We start from the raw sequence: 8,165 nt of genomic DNA, 5'->3' as shown, positions 1-8,165 counted from the left end.
TTTAGTCCACTTCTGTATCCTTCCCTTCAAGGCTCAGGGGTCCAGGATTATCTTCTGTGTCTGTGTTAATTGGTTTTCCTTTTCTTTGTTGAAGAGGGTCTGTGCATTCCTTCTGCCTAGTCCACCATCTTGAGGGAACTCGTTAAATAGAAGTTTTGACAGAGGGCATCCTTGTCTGGTTCCCATTGGTAAGGGAAATGCTTCGAGTCTTTCTCCATTAACAATAATGTTGACCGTTGACTTTGCATATATGCCCTTTATTATATTGTGGAATTTTCCTTCTACCCCCTTTTTTATTGGGTAACTGTGATGATGTAGTGCCTAAGGCATTTGACTACTAACCAGAAGGCTGGCGGTTCAAACCCACCAGCTACTCCTCATAAGGAAGATTGAGCAGTCTACTTCAGTAGTGATAATGCCTCAGAAACCCAAGAAGGGGTCACTGTGGTTCAGATATGACTTTATGACAGTGAGTGAGTTATTTTGCTGAGAGTTCTGAACAGCAACGGTTGTTGTATTTTATCAAATGCCTTTTCTGCATCAATTGATGTGATCATATGGTTTGTTTGTTTTGTTTAGTTTATGTGGTAGATTACAGTTTTTTTCTGATGTTGAACCATCCTTGCATACCATGTCTGAATCCCACTTGGTCAGGATGTATTATTTTATTGATATTTTGTTGGATTCTGTTGGCTAAGATTTTGTTGAAGATTTTTGCATCTATATTCATGAGGACATTGGTCTGTCGTTTTCCTTTTTATTGGTCTCTTTCCCTTGTTTTGGTATTAGTGTTATGCTTGCTTCATAAAATGAGTTTGAGAGTAATCCATCTTTTTCTGTGTTCTGGAATAGCTTGAGTAGTATACTCAACTCTTCCCTGAATGTTTGGGAAAATTCTCCAGTGAAGCCATCAAGGCCAGGACGTTTTTTTGTGTGGGAAGTTTTTTTATGACCTGTTCAATTTTTTTCCTTTGTAATGGGTCTATTCAAGTATTCTATTTCTGACTGGGATAGTTTACATAGGTCTATAATTTAGGTAGGTGTTTCTAGAAACTTGTTCATCTCTTCTAGGTTCTCGAATCTGTTGGAGTACCAAACCGAAAAAACCAAACCCCCTGCCGTGGAGTCGGATCCGACTCATAGAGACCCCTACTTGGGTTTCCAAGCTGTTCTTCAGAATATGTGTCAAAATCTTTTTCATTTCAGTTGGTTCCATTGTGATGTTGCCCTTTTCTTTTATTATTCTTATTATTTGCATCTTCTCATTCTTTTCTTTTGTTAGGTTTGCCAATGTTTTGTCAATCTTTTTGAAGAACCAGCTTCTTGTTTTGTTTATTTTCTCTATTGTCTTTTTGTTTTCTGTTTTGTTTATTTCTGCTCTGATCTTTATTATTTCCTTACTTCTTGATACCCTAGGTTTCTTTTGTTGCTGTTTTCTAATTGTTGGAATTGTTGAGATAGAGTGTTGAGTTTGTTTCTTTCCTCTTTTTTGATGTGTGCATTAATTGCTATAAATTGACCTCTGACTACTGCTTTCACTGTGGATGGGTCTTCTTTTCTTACCCAGTCTTCCACTCTCTTTCTCTTGATAGGTGCATTTAGTCCATTCACATTGAGTGTAATTTGTGATAGGTATGTATTTATTGCTGTCATTCTTTTGTGTTTTTTGTGTTGTTAGGAATTTCCTTGGTCCAATTACTTTTCTGTGTGGAGTTCATTTTGTTATGAAGTGTTTTCCCTCTTTTCTTCTTTGTTGTTGGTTTTGTGCTTGTTGTTGTTATGTTGTTATGTGCCGTCGAGTCAGCCCTGACTCATAGCGACCCCTCCTTGGGTTTCCGAGGCAGTATCACTACGGAAGTAGGATTGCCCAACCTTCCTTCCGAGGAGTGGCTGGTGGGTTTGAACCGCCAGCCTTCTGGTTAGCAGTCAAGTGCCTTAGCCACTATGCTACCAGAGCTCCCTAAGCCCATATGTTTTCTTTCTTTCTGGATTTTCTTAGGGGCATTGTTAATTTTCTCTGTGCTTACCTTGAAGTGAATTCTTGTCTCTATAATTTTGGGACAGTTTGTTTATAAGGACATTGTGCTGTCTTCCTCTCCGGGTTAGTCTGAGTTCTCTAGAGAAGCAAAACCAGTAAAGCTTATATATACATATGTTGTTGTTGTTGTTGTAATGTGCCCTCGAGTCGGACCCGACTCATAGCGACCCCTCCTTGGGTTTCCGAGGCAGTTTCACTACGGAAGTAGATTGCCCCATCTTCCTTCCGGGGAGTGGCTGGTGGGTTTGAACCACCAGCCTTCTTGTTAGCAGTCAAGTGCCTTAGCCACTATGCTACCAGAGCTCCCATATATACATATAGAGAAAGAGAAATTTATCTTAGGAAAATGGCTCACACACTTAGAAGTTGGCAAGCCCAAGTTCCTGGATCAAACATCAAGCTGGAGGCTTTTCCCAACTCATGCAGCTGCAGGGGCTGAGGAGCTCAAGATTGGCAGGCAGTATACTGGCTGTTGACTCCAACAAATGATGAATCCAAGATCTCCAGGCCAAATGGTAGATTGTTCGCTTACGGACAGTTGGAGGCAGCACAACAGGATCCTGATCCACAGAAGAGTGTCTCTTTTTCTAGGATGTCTATAAATATATTGCAAGCAGGCTGTGCCCCTAGGGAAACCCCCTTTGAATGGATTGGCTGCTTAAAACATACATCTGATCCCATTATGGGAATAACCCACATCACAGTTGCTTAAAGCACACAGAATTGTGGTCCAGCCAAGTTGACACACAGCTTCAACTATCACAGTCCACCGCTTATCAACTTGGCAGTTGTACACATCTTCTTAAACATATATAAACACTAAATAAGGGAGATTATTATTGCACCTAACATGATACGCCAACACAAGTACAACTGAAATGCATTAACCTTATTTACATTTCACTGTTCATAACAGAAGGAAACATCATGTAGCATTGGGCAGGTGGGCTGCGAAGGAACGCTTTCAAGTGCTGAGGAGCAAGGATGTCTCCTTGAGGACTAAGGTGCACCTGACACAGGCCATGATACAGGCCAGGTTCATAACAGAAGGAAACAAAAATATTTGATGCACATATACAATGAAGAAATATAACAATCACAGTCCTCGTTTCTGCAGCTGGTCACATGGTCATAGGTGATATTCAGAACTACCTTCTTCCACCTCCCATTCTGTATTTCCCTTGCCCTCAGCAAGCACTTCAGCTGGTCATGTTTCTTTGCCTGGTGGGGTGACCCAAACCTTCATTCTTGAAGGGTCTGGGCCATTAGTAGTCGTATCAGAATTGGGTTGCTGTAATTTTCCATTGACTTTAATCACAGGGCATGGTAGTACTAAGAGATATCCTAAAGAATCTCCTGTATTCCAGACATATTCTTCTTTACCTTCATTATGTAATGTCAATCCAATTTCCCCTTGGTAATCAGGATCTATCACACCAGATAGTATAGTAATATCCTTCTTTGTCTGTTGATCCAGAGGCATGAAGAAGCCAAAATGGCTGGGTGGCATTCTTAATTTCCAGTTCAATGCGATCAATATTGTGTCTCCAGTTGGGAGTGTTCCTCCCTTTGGGACTAAGATCTCCAGACTCGCAGAGCATAGGGTAGCAGGGACAAGAAGCAAACATTTTTTGAGTGGGTCATTAGGGGTAATAGTGAGTGGTACCACTCCCATTTCCACCCCTTGGTTCCTGGACCTGTGAATCCTGGCTATTGGAGAAACAGCACTGTATATTGGATGCTGGTTTAGAGCATATGCAGCCTCCTGGAGAACATTTTCCCAGCCCTTCAAGGTTTTGCCACCTAGCTGGTGCCCTATTTGTGTTTTAAGTGGGCCATTCCATCATTTTATCAAGCCAGCTGCTTTAGGATGATGGGGAACATGGTAAGACCAATAAATTCCATGAGCATAGGCTCATTGCCATATTTCATTTGCTGTGAAGTGAGTCCCTTGACCTGAAGCAATGCTGTGTGTGATACCATGATGGTGGATAAGGCATTCTGTAAGTACACGGATGGTAGTTTTGGCAGAAGCATTGCATGTAGGGAAGGTGAATCCATATCCAGAATAAGTATCTATTCCAATAAGAACAAATGTCATCCTTTGCATGATGGAAGTGGTTTAATGTAATCACCTGCTACCAGGATGCTGGCTGATCACCCCAAAGAATGGTTCTATATCGTGAACTCACTGTTGGTCTATGCTGCTGGCAGATTGGGCACTCAGCAGTGGTGTTAGCCAAATCAGCCTTGGTTGGTGAGAGTCCATGTTGCAGAGCCCATGCATAACCTCCATGCCTGCCACCATTGCCACTTTGTTCATGAGCCCATTGAGCAATGACAGGAGGAGCTGGGGAAGAAGGATGGCTAGTTTTCACTGAACATGTCATCCTATCTATCTGTTGTTAAAAGTCCTCCTCTGCCAAGTGCACCTTTTGGTGGACATTCACATGAGGCACAAATATCTTTATTCCTTTGGCCCATTCAGAGAGATCTGTCTACATATGTCTTCCCCATACATCCTTGTCACGAGTTTTCCAATCATGCTCATTCTAAGTCCCAGATCATCCGGCTAAGCCATTAGCCACAGCCCATGAATCCGTATACAATCACACATCTGGCCAATTCTTGTTCCATGCAAAGTGAACAGCTGTATGCATGGCTTGAAGTTCTGCCCATTGGAAGGATTTCCCTTCACCATTGTTCTTCAGGGAAGTCCCAGAAAGGGGCTGCAATGCCACTGCTGTCCACTTTCAAGTGGTGCCTGCTTGTCGCACAGAATCATCTGTAAACCAGGTATAAGTTTTCTCTTCCTCAGTCAACTGATCGTAAGGAACTCCCCATGAGCCCATAGGTGCATACTGGGAGAGGGAAGGTAATGTGACTGGAATGGAGACCATAGGCATTTGGGTCTCTTCCTCATGCAACTTGTGCCTTCAGGTCCTGCTTGAGCCCAATCTCTGATATACCACTTCCATTTAATGATGGAGTGCTGCTGTGCACATCCAATTTGATGACTCTGTGGGTCAGACAACACCTGGTTCATGAGGCTCAGGCCTCATGGTGCCTTGGTGGCCCATGGTTAGGCGTTCAGTCTCTGCTAAAGCCCAGTAACCAAAAGCTCTTTCTCAAAAGGAGAGTGGTTATCTACAGAGGATGGCAGGGCTTTGCTCCAAACCCCAAAGATCTGTGTTGCAGTTCACCAATAGGGACCTGCCAGAGACTCCAAACAGCATCTCTATCTACTACAGACACTTCAAGCACCATTGGATCAACTGGATTATATGGCCCAAGTGGCATTGCACCCTGCACAGCAGCCTGAACCTGTTGCCGAGCCTTATGTTGTTCTGGGCTCCACTCAAAGCTAGCAGCTTTCCAAGTCACTTGATAAATAGGCCACAGCAACACACCCAAATGAGGGGTGTGTTGCCTCCAAAATCCAAAGAGGCCTACCAGACTTTGTGCCTCCTTTTTAGTTGTGAGGGAAGCCAGATACAATAACTTATCCTTCACTTTAGTAGGAATATCTCGACATACCCCACACCATTGGACCCCAAGAAATTTCACTGAGGTGGAAGGTGCCTGAATTTTTGTTGGGTTAATTTCCCAACCTCTAGCACACATATGTCTCACCAATAAGTCTAGGGTCATTGATACTTCTTCCTTACGAGGTCCAATCAGCATAATGTGATCAATATAATGGTCCAGTGTGATGTCTTGTGGAAGGGAAAGGTGATCAAGGTCCCTACGGACTAAATTATGACATAGTGGTGAGAAGTTGATATACCCCTGAGGAAACACTGTGAAAGTATATTGATGGCTTTGCCAGCTGAAGGCAAACTGCTTCTGATGGTCCTTTGAAATTGGTATTGAAAAAAAGACATTGGCCAGATCAATAGCTGCATACCAAGTACCAGGAGATGAACTAATTTGCTCAAGCAATGAAACCATATCAGGAACAGCAACTGCAATTGGAGTCACCACCTGATTAAGTTTATGATAATCTACTGTCATTCCCCAAGATCTATCTGCTTTTGCAAAGGCCAAACAGGTGAATTAAATGGGGTGTGGGTAGGAATCACTACCCCTGCATCCTTCAAGTCCTTGATGGTGGCAATTATCTCTGCAACCCCTCCAGGTATGCGGTATTGCTTTTGATGTACTATTTTTGTAGGTAGAGGCAGTTCTCATGGCTTCCACTTGGTTTCTCCTACCATAATAGCCCTTACTCCACATGTCAGGGACCCAATGTGGGAATTCTGCCAATTGCTCAGTGTATATATTCCAATTATGCTTTCTGGAACTGGGCAAATCACTACAGGATGGGTTCGGGAAGCCACTGGACCCACTGTGAGACGCACCTGAGCTAAGACTCCATCAATAACTTGACCTCCATATGCCCCCAATCTGACTAGTGGGCCACAATGATGCTTTGGGTCTCCTGGAATTAGTTTCAATTCAGAGCCAGTGTCCTGTAATCCCTGAAAAGTCTGATTATTTCCTTTTCCCCAATGAACAGTCACTCTCATAAAAAGCCTTCCCCTTTGGGGAAGTCTGGGAGAAAGATTGATGTTATAAATTTTTGCCAATGCAGTGGGGTCCTTCCTCAAGGGGACCCAGCCTCCCCTTCATTCAAGGGATCATGGGTCTGTAAACTGACTCAATTCTGGGAATTGATTGAGAAGCCATGACTCTCTATTCTGGTGATTCAATCTAGATTGCTGTTCATATGACCTCGAATTCTTCTGTAAATTAAGATCAAGTAAATATTTAGTAGGTTTGCCATGCATTTCACTCCTAGCAACACCACATGTAAGTAACTAATGCCATAATTCCACACGAGTCAGAGTATCCTGATTACTGTTCTGACTCTGCTGTCCATTATGGTAACTATGCCTACATTGCCTTTGTTTATTAACTGCTACCACTTGGCCCCTACAACCACGGGGTCCAATCAGCCCCATCATAGTTAAGTGTCTTAGTTCAATTAGGGAAGTTCCCACCGTCAAATCTGGCTTACGTAAAATAGCAATCACAGCAGTCTTTAAGCTCCCTTCGCAAATTTATTCCTCACCATACTGGTGAAAGGCGTGTCTTCTGGACTCTCCATTTCTGGCTCTAGGGGTCTAGTCTTTGTTTGTTTGTTTTATTTTTTATTGTGATTTGGATGAAAATTTACAGAGCAAATACACCATACAGCAGTTCACATACACTTTGTCTCATGACATTGACCACAGTTTACCACAATGCAACATCTCCCCTCCTACTTCCTTCCAATAGTTACCTCTTCCCTGTGTCCATCCCTCCATGCACTCCTGCCCCTTGAGCTGCCTTGCTGTGCATAAGCAGAGCTTCTTTCTCCCATGATTGTTCTCTCCACAGAGTGTATCTACCTCAGGTAAATGTTCAACTCATATGCTTGTCTGTTGTTTGGCTGGAAGCCACAGGTGTGGGTTCAATTCCAGACCTGAAGGGCATCTAGGGACCATAGTCTTAGTAGTTCCACCAGGCTCTATTGGACCAGCAAACCTGGTCCCCCTCCTTCTTTATTTTCCAAATGGTTTTGAGTTTTATTCCACATTATACTCCCTCTATATCCAGGATCTCCTATCCTACATAGGTCCTCTTCCAAGTGGTTGACAGTAGTAGCTGGGCACCATCTAGTTCTTCTGGTCTCTTAGTCTTTTAGGCTGCAGATCAGATGGTGTACCAGTCACTAGAACTAATTGTTTCCATGAATTTTTGGTTTTCTTCTTTCTTCTTTGCTCTGGATGAGGAGAGACCCATCGTTGCATCTAGATGGCAGCTTGCAAGCTTTTAAGATCCCAGTCTCTACTTGCCATGGTAGGAGGTGGAACAATGTTTTGTGTAGTATATTATGCCCATTGAGCTTGATGTCCCCTGCAACTATGGTCCCAAGCCCACGGGTTCAACTGCTCAGTCTCTCTTGGTAGCTGGCTGTGACCAAGCAGTGACTACAACCTTGCCCCTTGTCAGCTCCACTATACACCTGGGAATTCAGATCATACACATAAAGTTATAGGACCATTGTCTGCCAACCTTGTACATGTTCTTGGGTACACTCCCCATTTCATAGACATACCTAATAGTTCAGCCTGTCCACCCA

This window comes from Orycteropus afer, unplaced genomic scaffold (genome assembly GCF_000298275.1).
Source record: "Orycteropus afer afer isolate SDZICR_OR568_19922 unplaced genomic scaffold, OryAfe1.0 scaffold00071, whole genome shotgun sequence".
NCBI classification, from domain to species: domain Eukaryota; kingdom Metazoa; phylum Chordata; class Mammalia; order Tubulidentata; family Orycteropodidae; genus Orycteropus; species Orycteropus afer.
The sequence above is the reverse complement of the archived record's forward strand: the minus strand, read 5'-3'. Positions refer to the sequence as shown.